Source organism: Hydra vulgaris, chromosome 10, assembly GCF_038396675.1.
Source record: "Hydra vulgaris chromosome 10, alternate assembly HydraT2T_AEP".
Taxonomy (NCBI): Eukaryota; Metazoa; Cnidaria; class Hydrozoa; order Anthoathecata; family Hydridae; genus Hydra; species Hydra vulgaris.
The window spans coordinates 38,370,001-38,384,300 of record NC_088929.1 but is presented as its reverse complement, the minus strand read 5'-3'; positions in this window follow the sequence as shown (position 1 = coordinate 38,384,300).

The following is a 14,300-nucleotide window of genomic DNA, read 5'->3' as shown; positions in this document are numbered from 1 at the left end:
ATTCATAGTTAACTGTATTTATTTTGCTTAATATTTATTACTAATATATATTTTTTGTTATTATTATTAAGTATTAATTATTATATATTTTTATAATTATTACAACATAGTTATTATTTTATATTTTTTTATTATTACAATACAATTTTATTTGTTACTGTATAGATTTATTAGAATAATATCGTTATAAATATTATTATTTTATCATTCTGTTTTAATAATTAAGCAATATTATAATGAATTGTTTATTCATTGACAGATAATCTACTATTATATTATTAACTACTATATTATTTAATCGTTGTTATATGTATACATATAAATATATTCTATGTTAGTTGAATGTTGTTATATGTTATTTACCTATTTGTTGTTAAACCTAGTATTTTATTATTTATTATAAATAAATTATCGTTAAATATATAACGTAATTAAATTATTATAAACATTATTATAACATTATCTTTAACTTTTTTCTTATTAGAACATTTATTTAAATTGATTAATTGAAATTACATTAATTTATAGCAATATTTATTTACTTATATTTTATTGAATTTATATTATTATGTTAATTGTTTAATTTTATATTTATTAACTTATTATAAATACTTTATATTATAATTAGTTTAGCATTTGATTCTTTTATATAGTTACATTTAAATCTCATACATAACAGTACATTAACTTTAACACTTTACTCATTCAATAAACTCTATTATGGAAAGTTTTCCTTGCATTGTATGCAGGAAAAATGTTGCCGAAAATCACAAATCTATTCAGTGTGACAAATGCAATTGCTGGGTACACATCAAATGCAATAACATTAGTAGCAAACAGTATTCTGATTTAATTTCTAATTCACAGACCTGGTTCTGTATTGTTTGTGATCCTCAGTCTAGTTCAATTAAAATACTTCTTTTAAAAATTCCAACCAGTTCCCCTGATCTCAGTTATTTTTATAAATGTCTAAACAAAGTAAACACTTGTGTCTTCTTACACTTAAATATTTCCTCACTTTCTTTTTATATAGATGAGTTAAAATCTCTAATTAGTTAAAATTTCCTTCCTGTGTTATGGCTGTGTCTGAGACAAGGCTGAAACAACATGTATCACATAAAAGTAATGCAGAAATTAAAAACTATGTGATAGAACATACACCAATTGAGTCCAGTTGTGGCGGTGCCCTACTTTACATTAATTCTACTTCTATATATAAAAAGAGAGATGACCTTTTATCGCACAAAGCACATGAACTTGAATCAATTTTCATAGAAATCCTAAAGGAAAACATACAATTATTGGTTGTATCTACCGGTCACTCTTGCATGTCAGTTCATAATTTTAATCAAAATTTTCTTATTAATTCATTGGAAAAACTTACAAAAGAAAATAAAAACGTTATGCTAATGGGTGACTTCAACATTATTCTTCTTAATTATGAAAACTTGCCTGAAATATTATTTTCCATTAATAATATGTGCTAAAATGCTTTTTTTTCTTACATTTCATTGCCAATGAGAGTCAATTTAAATTCAAAAACTCTCATCCATAGCATTATCATTAATTTTCACTCTAACAACATTATATCAGGTAACCTAATAATTTCCATCTCAGATCATTTAGCACAATTTGTACAAATTTCAAGTTTCACTCCAAATATATAACAGAAAGGATATACAGAAGTTTTTATCAAAGGTTCTACAATGATGCTATTCTAGATGGTGTTAAGAGTTTTCCTTGGTCCCAAATAATAAAAGAAGAAGACAACCCTAATCAATCTGTTAAATTATTCATGCAAAATTTTGAAAATATTCTTAGTATACATGCGCTACTAAACCTCTTATAAATAGACAAATTAAATCTAAAAGTAAGCCGTGGATAACTCTAGGCATTTTGAAGTTAATTAAAATAAAAGATGAACTGTAAACAAAATTTCTCAATCATTCGTCAACTATAATAAAAGAAAGAAGATTTAATTTATTTAAAGCATAGAAAAATAAAATCAGTAATTTATTAAAAACAAGTAAAAAAAACTTTTGCTTAACTTTCTTCGAAAACAATTTACATAATATAAAAAATACACGAAAAGGAATAAAAGAAATTTTATTAATAATATTATGTTTAATAAACTGCTTTTGTGTGAAACTGTTGTTAATATTATTAACAACAGTTTCACACAAAAGCAGTTTATTAAACTTATGATCAATAGCAACTTAATTATTGATAATAAAACAATTCTAATTTATTTAATGATTATTTTTTAAATATATCAGTGAATATTTCCGAAAAAATTGAACCTTCAATTAATAAATTTAACGATTTTCTTAAAATCCCACTTTAACTCATTTTCCCTTTCACCTGTAACAAAAGAAGAAATTAAAACAATTATTTCAGCGATGAATGATAGGAAAAGCATAGGCCCTAACAGTCTTCCAACGTCAATTCTGAAGCTATTATCATAAAATATATCTGAACCAATCTCTAAAATGATTAACAACTCATTTAAAAAAGGAATTTTTTCTGACATTTTTAAGATTGCTAATACTATTCCAATTCTCAAAAATGGTTTAAAGCTTGAACCATCTAATTACAGACCTATTTCTTTGTTATCTAACATCGGAAAAATATTTGAGAAAACTATGCACAAAAGACTGTAAAACCTTTTTGATACCTTTAATTGTTTTCATAAACTACAATACGGATTTAGACATAACCATTCTACTACTACACATGCACTAATTGATTTTACAGAAACTTTACGAAATGCCCTTGTTAAAAATAAGTTTGTTTGTGGTATTTTCCTCGAACTGCAAAAAGCATTCGACACAGTAAATCACGATGTTCTTCTTGCCAAATTGCAATACTATGGTGTACGTGGAATTACACTTAAATAGTTTAAATCTTACTTAAATAATAGACTTCAATAAGTTACAGTTAAGGAAACATCTTCATTAACCAAAACTATAATTTCGGGAGTCCCTCAAGGTTCAATATTGGGGCCTCTGCTTTTCCTTGTAAACATTAACGAACTAAACACCTGCATTAATAATGTTTTAACATACCATTTGGCCGATGACACTAACCTGTTAATTGTTAAAGACTCGCTTGAAAAAATGCAGTTAAAAACTAATGAGGTCATATTTTCTGTTATTAATTGGCTTAGAGCAAATAAAATTTCACTAAACTCTACAAAAACTAAAATAGTTGTTTTTAAAACCAAAAACCAAAAAAACAAGGAGCAATGCACTTTCAACATAAATGGAAAAATATCAACTTCGTAAAAAAATGTGAAGTACCTTGGAGTTTGGCTGGACGTCTTTCTTTTAAGTATCATCAAACTTACTTACAGACTAAGCTAAGTCAATCAGTTGGAATGTTAGCCAAGATCAAACATTTCGTAAATTTTGAAACACTTATGAGTATTTATCATGCCATATTTGGATCGCACCTTAAATATGCGTGTTAGATTTGGCGTAAAAAAAAGTCCTTTAAAATAACTAGTTTCACTTTTAAACAAACCCCTTAAAAATATTCACTTTCAAAATTACCTATTTGACAACGTTTCTCTGCTGTATAAATTATTAAAAGCTGAACGACAATATTGTTTTTTTAAATTGTTTATTTGTATGGGGTTATCTTTATGATAAGCATGCTTTTTCCTTCAATTACGTAACAAATATTCTGACTTCCTAAGATCGTCTTCATGCAACAATATCTTTGTAGAACATACTAGGACAATAAAATTTAGCAGCGAATCAATTAAACACCAGTGCACCAATGCTTGAAACAATCTCCCACATTCTTTTAAAACTGAAAACTCAATTTCTCGATATATTTTTCTCAATAAATTAAAAAAACACTATTTGGATAGCTACTAGAATGATGACATCAATAAAAGCAATATATCACAGTTAATATTCTTATTAAAAATACTTTCTCTTGCATATATATATATTTTCTAATTTTACACTTTTTTTTTAAGAATCTTTACATGTATGTATGTATGTATGTATGTATGTATGTATGTATGTATGTATGTATGTATGTATGTATGTATGTATGTATGTATGTATGTATGTATGTATGTATGTATGTATGTATGTATGTATGTATGTATGTATGTATGTATGTATGTATGTATGTATGTATGTATGTATGTATGTATGTATGTATGTATGTATGTATGTATGTATGTATGTATGTATGTATGTATGTATGTATGTATGTATGTATGTATGTATGTATGTATGTATGTATGTATGTATGTATGTATGTATGTATGTATGTATGTATGTATGTATGTATGTATGTATGTATGTATGTATGTATGTATGTATGTATGTATGTATGTATGTATGTATGTATGTATGTATGTATGTATGTATGTATGTATGTATGTATGTATGTATGTATGTATGTATGTATGTATGTATGTATGTATGTATGTATGTATGTATGTATCTATCTATCATCTATCTATCTATCTATCTATCTATCTATCTATGTATATCTTTATTTATGTATGAATGTGTGCGTGTATAAATATAGATATATCTAAATATACCATTTTTATTATTATCATTGTTATTATTGTTATTACCTTTATTTTTATTAATATCATTATTTTTAATAACACCATTATTTTTATTAATAGCATTATTTTTATTAATATCATTAATTTTTTTAATGATATTATTTTTATTGTAATTAATACCATTTTTACTATTATAGTTATTATTAATGTTATTATTATTGTTAACACTATAATTTTTAAAGTTGTTATTATTTATTATTAATATCATTATTATTAGGTGTTTACGCATCATTAGTAATTATACTATTTGTAAACACCCTTGAATTGTAAAACCATGTAAATCAGAATATATATTTGATTTTCACTGACATTGCAAGGTTTTCAGAACAAAATATTAACAGATGATATGAAAACAGTTATTATATTATTGGACTTCTGCCGACCACGATGACTTTTTAAACGAGATCCATCACAAAATATCAAAAAATCGTAAGTTTCCAGAAAAGTTTTATAAAACTTCATCAAAGTATGGAATGGTTGACAGGTTGTGGTTAGTTATTCTCCTAAATTAGATATTGCGAACCTTGAGCAAGGCGTTTCAAAAAATTAAAATGACACGAAAAAAGTAATTTTTTAACCCAGATACATCTTTTATTAAAATATGACGCAAGACAATGAAATTATTCATTGTCTTGCGTAAATGAGGTGCGTCAGAGGTGCGTGGTTGTGTACTTCCGTAAAACCCAAAAAAATTTCCCGATTTTAATTACTGCTGGTTCCTCTTTTTCATAAAATAGGAACCAGCATGTTAATCTTAGGCTTAAAATGGTATTCAGTCTCTTCTTATTCAAGATGAACCTAAAGCTGTATATACATTGTGCAGCTCATAACTTAAATCTAGTTATAAATGTAAAAAATTGCCACGAAGTTTCTACATTTTTTACAACTCTAGAAAGTATTTATGCATTTTGAGGCAATAGTGTAAAAAGGTGTGACCAATTACCAGAGTTTACTGGAGAGTCTCAAATTACACTTAAAAGATTGGAAGGAAGTATACTTCACTTTTGGCAGTTAGGTTTTATTTTTTGATATAATAAAAGAGCTTGCTGGATTATCCTGAAGAAGTCAGAAAAAGGAAAAACGCGAAGAAGTGCCTAGGCTTCAGAAAAACAATGAGCACATTTAAATTTGCATTTCTATGCGTAACATGTTCAAAGATTTTGAGTGAAAAAAATTTACCTTCAAAATTGTAACAAACAAAAAGTTTAGATCTTATGATTGCGACCTATTCAGCAAACTGCAAGCAAACATTTGAAACAATTTAGAAATATGTATTACTCAGCAAAAGACGAAGCTATTCAAATGGCTGCCAAATGGCTGCTATGCTTAGGGAGGAAATTGTTAAAATTACAAGCTTGAAAGATTTCGCTGAGCTATTAATGGTTAAATACGCTACAATATGTGTATGTTTTGCAGTTGTCATTGCCGCACTGGTATTGTTCAAGACGCTAGCAGTCACTGTGGAAACGGCAGGAAGATCTTTTTCAAAATTTTAGATATACTGTAGTTTATTTATTTGACTTCAGTTATTCAACAGTTTTTTTCAATTAGCAGATCAAGATAAAAACTATTTCTTTCTCTTTGTGGAGGGGGCTAAATAGTATTTTGTGGGGGGCCCAAAATTTGAAGTTCTGCCACTGCAACAAAACCACGAAAAAAGATACACGTCAACATAAACACAATTTTTCACAAATTTATTTTCAAATTTATCACAAACGTTTTTATTCTTCTAACTTTGCGTTTAGTTTATTTGTTTTTCTTCAAGTTTTATTCTTTAACATTTTAATTGTTTCCATTCAATTTTATTTATTTTACATTCTATTCCAAACAATTTTTATTTGTTTTTCTTTTCCTCTTACATCTTTTTTTCACAATTTCACCGTGCAAAAAATACTTCATCCATTCTCGATGTCATTGCAAACAGTGACTGATCAAGGAAGTTTTGATTGGAGGGATGAATGTTGTGTTGAAATATTTTGGTATTTTATATCACATTTGCGTCTCCTAAAAAAAAGGTCTTCTATATTTCTAAGATATTTTAGGACTTTAGATTTTTTTTTAACATCTTCGCTTCCAACATGGCTGCAAGCAACCACTATTAGAGTTGAAGGTTACTGGAAGAGAAAATATAAAGTTTATAGAGCAAGATATATGAAATATATGAATCAGAAAAGCAAGATGAAGGAAGCGAATTCCAAAGAACTGGCGAGGAAAAAAAAAGAAGATAAATAAGAGTTTTTGGAGCACTTAGGAATAGCCACAAAGGATGAGACTTAACTGAATGACGAGTAACACGAGAAGGAATTTTAGTAGATGGCACAAGAGACGTTAGCTCTTTAGAGCAGTACCCATTATAGTATTTATAGATAATAGAAAGAGAAGCAATACTTCGAAAATGCAATAATGGTTGGAGGTTGGCTGCAAGAGCTGGTCCAACTATGTTTACAATGCGTTTTTGCACCTTGTCTTAAAGGGAAAGGGCATCATTGGAAGATCCGTCCCTGATATGGCAACTATATTCCATACGAGGACGGATTTGAGATTTACAGAGATAAAGAATAGAATTCGAAGTAAGAAAGTGTCGAGCACGATAAAGAGGTGCAACCTTAGCAGATACTAAATTTGCAATGGATTTAATATATTGTTTCCAAGAACGATCGGAAGTAAGAGTTATTCCTAGAAGATGACTCATTGAGTACATTACCGTTCATAAATATATCTAAACTATTGCGATAACGATTGGCTAAGAAAAATTTGGTTTTATCTGAATTAAAATTCATCAGCCACTATAAGATCTATGCTGTAGCAGAAGTGAGATCCTTTTCAAACTTAAATGCCCTCTCCAAGCAATCAGATTCTGGTATATATTATATATATATATATATATATATATATATATATATATATATATATATATATATATATATATATATATATATATATATATACACATTAGGGTGGAGCAATTTTAAAAATTTTTGAAATTTGATTTGCCTGAGCAGCAAATCAATATCTTTTGGTGAAAAAAGAACCTTACTCTTTTTTTTTTTAGTTTAGATGAGTTCTTGAGGTTCATCTTTGGATTCTAAATTTTTGATGGGTCCTAATATTGTTTAAATTTTTTTTTCTAAACTAAATCAACTTGATACTTAAAAGAAGCAAAATAATATGCTGATTTTGAAAATAATATTCGTTTTTATTAAAAAATTAAAATTAAAAAAGTAGAGTTGTTTTTTTCATTAAAAACCCCCGTCCTCAACAAAACGGGGGTTTTAAGGTATATTTTTGCAAGTATTTTTTTCACTAAAAAATTTTTTTAATAAAATTATTATTTATGAAACAAGCATTTTTTTCTGCTTTTTTTGAGTCCAAGGTTAATATGGTTTAGAAAAAAAAAAATTCAAAAATATTAGGACCTGTCAAGAATTTAAATTCCAAAGAGGACCCTCAAGATCTCATCAAAATCAAAAAATATTTTTTTACTTTTATCTTATAATTAATAGACATTGATTCGTGTCTCAGTAATATTGGTTTTTAAACTCTTTATTTTTTGTTATGAAAATCGCTCCACCCTAATATACATATATATATATATATATATATATATATATATAATATATATATATATATATATATATATATATATATATATATATATATATATATATATATATATACAGTATTGGACAAAACATTTGCAACCAACATCGAACAATGCTAAAAAGTGTTCCTTATGTTCCTTATTATATCTTAAAAACGAAACGAACTATACTACCACAGCAAACAGTTCAGGAGTCTGGAGTCATAGCATGCCATGACATGAGCAATCAGCTGACAGGTGACAGCACACAGGCAGAATTTCGTTGACAAGTGCCATTTTGCAGCGGACAAAACAAGTGCAACTTTTTTGGTTTGTTTCATTTTTTTAAGTCTGGTCCGTGTCAACGTCAGGGAAGTTTTTTAATAATTAAAGGAAGTATCCAGAAGTTTCCAGAAGTTTCCAGAAGCATGCAGAAGCTTTCAGAAGTTTTCAGAAGAAGCATCTGGAAGCACCCAGTAGCATCCAGAAGTATCCAGAAACATTCAGAAGCATCCATACGCATCCAGAAGCTTCCAGAAGCATCGAAAAGAAGCATCTAGAATCTTCCAGAACAGGTTCACACAGGTTCATTTTACTATATAAGAGACATGTAAATCGACATGTAATTCAGTCAGTATATAGAAGTCAATCAGTAAGTATTATCAAGACAGTTTATCAAAGTGAGTTTTATCAAAGTGTTTTATCGAAGAACATCAATACAAGAAGTGAAATACAACAAGTGTTTCATTACATCAATACGTAAGTGGAATGTCACAAAAAAGTATTTGTGATAAATATTGCGTGAAAAAATGGACCGTATCAAGACTACGTTCCAAATATCGTTCTACGGGGAAGTTGGCAGCAGATAACAAAGGTGGAAGACCACGTTCCACCACTTCTAGAGAGGATTCTATGATCGTCAGATCCGTCAAGAAGGATCCCTGGATATCATCAGTCGAGATACAAAAGCAATTAGAGCTGCCTGTATCGGACCGAACAATCAGACGACGTGCTGTTGAAGCCAGATTGCTTTCTCGACGCCCTGCAAAGAAACCGCTGATTTCACTAAAAAACCAGAAGAAAAGACTCCTGTTTGCTACATCTCATATTGACTGAAATGTGCAGAAATGGCGAACTGTCCTGTTCAGTGATGAATCGAAGTTTAACATCATTGGGAGCGATGGTATTTGCCGTGTACATCGACCGGCCGGAAAACGCCTCATTTTACGTTACTGCAATATAAGACCGTGACGCATGGTGGAGGCAATGTAATGGTCTGGGGGTGTTTTTCTGCTAACGGTCTAGGTCCAACACATCGAAACGATGGAATAATGGACCGTTTCACGTATAAAAATATCCTGAAAGATGTTATGTTACCTCATGCTGAATGGAATATGCCAATAAAATGGGTTTTTCAGCAAGACAACGATCCGAAACACACTGCAAAAGTAGTCAAGCAGTGGTTTCAAGACAACCACCTATCGGTGATGGATTGGCCGCCTCAATCTCTGGATCTCAACCCTATAGAGAACCTGTGGGAGATCGTCAACCGCAGAATTAATCGTGAAGGTGTTCGTAATTAAGGATTAACTGTTTGAACAAATCCAAAAGGCCTGAGCAGCAATTCCACAAAGTTTCATTGATCACCTGATCGAATCTATGCCTCGAAGATGCAAGGCTGTGATCAAAAACAAAAGATTCGCCACGAAATATTGATAGCGAAGTACAGCTTGGTCAACATTTTGTCGAGTTGTACTTGTTTTGTCCAGAAGGATATCAACTTTTTTTAAATACTTTTGAATAATTTATTAATTTTCGTGTTCAAATCATGAACTTTGTAATGAATAAAACTTGAAGAACTTTGTCTCTAAACAGTTACATAGTTATTTCTCTAAGTTGAAAAAACCACACACGTGGGATGGGAATACGTTGCCGTCGTAACTCAGGTAACAAGAAGTTGTTTATCATGGCGATATAACGTTGCGAGTTCACGGTAACAGCATTCCCATTATCGTCTTCGAAAAAGTACGGACCGATGACGCTAAATTTGACCATAGCGCATCAAACCGTTACCTTAGGGCTGTGCAACGGTCATTCGTGTAATTCTTTCCTTACTGAACGATTAGTGAGGGCAAGTTCGGAGGAATGTTTCCGAGCAGATCGACTCGGACTACGCAGCATGGCTTGCCTGACGCGTTCCACATTTTCAGGGGTACGTGCCGTTCGTGGAGCCCCAGGTGGTCTTTTGTTCATTAGTGTACCTCGTGTACAGAGTGCTTCAACACAACGTAGGATAGTGTTACGAGCGGGATTTCTGTGAATATTGAAATGATGACGAAACTCACGTTGAATGGCTGTGATAGAATCGTTATTCTTGACGAAACTGTCGTACGCAAAAACGCGATGTTTTATCGTTCACGGCTCCATAGCTTCAGCGAAAATAAAACAAATGCTTAGACCTCACAAACATAACCCCGCCTACCTCACATCTCTCACTCCACCTAGTGGTGAGTTATAGCCACTTTAAAAACGTCCGTCCTTTATGTCTCACCCTATATATATATATATACATATATATATACATATATACATATATACATATATATATATATATATATATTTATATATTTTTTATTTAAATTATATATATATGTATATAATTTAAATAAAAAAAGTACAACTTAATAATGAAGCTTAAAGTTTGATGCCTTTTAGCAATCATCCGTCATATTATTTGAAAATATAAATAAAAACCGTTGTAAAAAGTAACAGTTTAGTGTTGCAACGGCATCTGACGTCAAGTATCCGTGTGTCCAATATTTGCTAATCGCCGGAATCAAAGTGAGATTATACCTACACGCAGAAATCAATTCACTTTTTTTGTTCCGTAGTGATCCAATGATCAAAAGTCATGGTAAAATAAATTTTTAGTTACATTGGTTACAGCTTTTTGTGTATGAGTTGCAAAATTGGCATCTTTTAATTATGTTCCACTTGATTATAGATATCGTGCCTGCGCCTTTATGTTTCCAGATTTCTTCGGAAAGTTCGGTGTCATTTTTATACCTGCCCAGTAAACACACAAACGTCTATTAAACATCAAAACAACGTTTTTTAAAAAAGTTCAAATTTGGTCGATTATCCGATTGGAATGAAATTCAGATTGACGTTTCAGAACAAACGTCCATAAAACGTCTATAATCAAACGCATTTTAGACGTCTATTATAGGATTTTTATACATATATAAAGCGTTTTGATTTTGTCTAATTTGCGTTTAAATCTAGTCTAATTAACGTATATAAAGCGTTTAGATTTAGTCTTTGTAGACGTATATTAAACTTTTAGATGTTGTCTAATAGTTTCTTTGATTTAGTTAATGTAATTTCAATATATTTAAGTTTTAAAACTAATATAAATTAAAATTGCGGTATCACCTTTCAACTTTATATAATATATCTACATAGGTCTTGAAATTAGATAAATAAGGTATAGTTATAAAAGTAATGAAATTTATACATAAGATATAGTTATAAAAGACCTAGTCTTATTTTTTATATTTTTTATAACTATTGTAATATGATTATGTACTTTTATACCATACTACTTATACTATACTTTTACTTTATGAAACTATATATAAAATTATAAACTTATATAAAACGTTTTCATAGAGTAGGGATTTAGAGAAAAAATGTTTGTGCACTATACTTGTTTATGTTTTGATATTTAAAAAAAATTAAATGATCAAGCTTTTTGCAGCGGAAATTTTGTAGCAACAATTTCTATCAAATATTTTTTAAATATTCTCATTTGCCGAATTTAAAAGATTGCATTAATATCAAGTCAAAGATTACTAATAAGATTAATAAACTCATAAACAAATATTTTCGATCACTGTTTTCTCTGGTTTATACATTATCAAAAATCTTCCTAAAATACAGTCTACCGCTTGTTCATCATGCACCTGTTTGTGCAACATCAAATTCTACATTTGTACTCTAATCGTCTGATTTCGATTGATTCGTATCCTGATCGTCTGATTTCGTAACCTGATTTGTAACCGCAAAAAACGAGGGTAAAATAGTTATCATTTTAAATGTGCATTCATAAATCAAAATTGGAATTACACAGATTAACTTAACATGTAGAGGATTTTCTGAATGGAAGTTTCTGAAATATCCTGCACCATCCATGTTTATTTTTGACATTAAAAAATTAGTAACGTCGCGACATAACATATGCAGTGGTTTTTACCAGCTCTGTTTCACCAATTTTCTTTAACAAATGTAACTAAATTGAGCTAAAATGCATCTAAAATAAAGATATAACTATTTAGTCATTAAACCTCCTGATTATTGCAAAGATGAATAATTACTGTGACCCAATCATACTAGCGTTTACAAAATGAATTTAAACTGTTTATAAAACTTACGAAAAAAGTTCTTGTAGCAGGACTTTCATAACGAGAGACCAGCAACTCATATTTTTTAACTGTGTCAATGTCACCATCAATAATTTCTAAAACATCGGAGTCTATTGATTTGTTGGGAATTAGGAAGGTAGATTGTAGTGATAAGAACTTTTTAACTTCTATGAATTAAAATGGCGCACCCGATACTAGTTTATTTTATTTATCAGTCGTTTTGCTTTCAGTTGTTGTAAGGAAGTGAATCTTGAAAACACATTAAAGTCTAGTTGAATTATATAGCCAATGAAAAATAATTTTTTAATAACTTTTTTATTTCGTTTTAATTATGTCTAATTAAACCGCATGACTTAAGCTATTATGTGAGTCTTCTGACCAATGGCTATATTACTATATTATAATATAATAAACGTTTATTAAACGTCGATCAAATGTTTAGAATAACGACTTATACTAGTCAATATTGTAAACGTTTGATCGACGTTCAATAAAAGTATATATTAAAAAATTTATAGCGTAGGTTTTAAATCTATAAATGTTTACGTTTAATTAAGGTTGATTAAAGGTTTTCAATATTGACTAATGTAGGTCGATATTCTAAACGTTAGATCGACGTTTAGTAAACGTATATATAAAAAAGTTTGAAATATACATTTCAAATCAAGCGTCTATTTTTAGTCAATAACAGGTCGCTAAATGTTTTATCCATTTTTTGACCGATTTTGACTAAATATTGACCTGTTCTGAACCAATTTGTGTGTACTGGGTGGTCGCATTAAAGGAATTAAGGTGGTTTGCAAAGCTAAGCTTAAATACGTTTTTACTAATACCAATGTATGACTTTTCTGTTAGACTGGGATAAGGTGATGCAAAAGTGGCTTCATATACAACATTTTTTAATAGGCCTTGGTTATTTAACGGACAGGTGGCTTTCCTAACGCAGTTGCAGTTTGGTTTACATTTTTACAGAAAGGATTATTAAGCCATATAATATCTCTTTTTCGTTTATTAGTGTTAGAAGGATTTGAAGAACCGGATAATTTATGTTTATTTTAGGTTAATAATTGTTTTTGCTGAATTTTTGGTGAAAAACTTTGGTAAGTGTATGGCGGATGGTTAGAACTAGAATGAATGTAATTTAACGTACTATCAGGTTTATGGTAAGCTTGTGAACTGCCGTTATTAAGATTTAATGTAACATCAAGGTAATTAACAATTCTCATATTAGATAGAATAGAAATACTTTTGTTGTTGTTTGTATAAATATTTGAGTAAAATGCTGTTTAATTTTTTACATTTCGAACCGCTTCCGTTTTTAAACACGGCTAATTCATCATCTCTATATAATCCGAAATCACACTTGCTATAAAATTGCGAATTCTGAAAAATAAAAGAAAAATACCTCAATCATGAAAATTTTGCGCTTGATCTTCACTTTAATCGAGGAGGCTAATACAAGCGTAGATGCTAATACAGCACTCCAAGGTAATTATTATTTTTTTAAATTGTTTTTTAAAAATATACTATTTTAAGCAAATTATATTATTATAATATAAATATATGTGTGTATATATATATATATATATATATATATATATATATATATATATATATATATATATACATATTTATATATATATATATATATATACATATATACATATATATATATATATACATATATATATACATATAT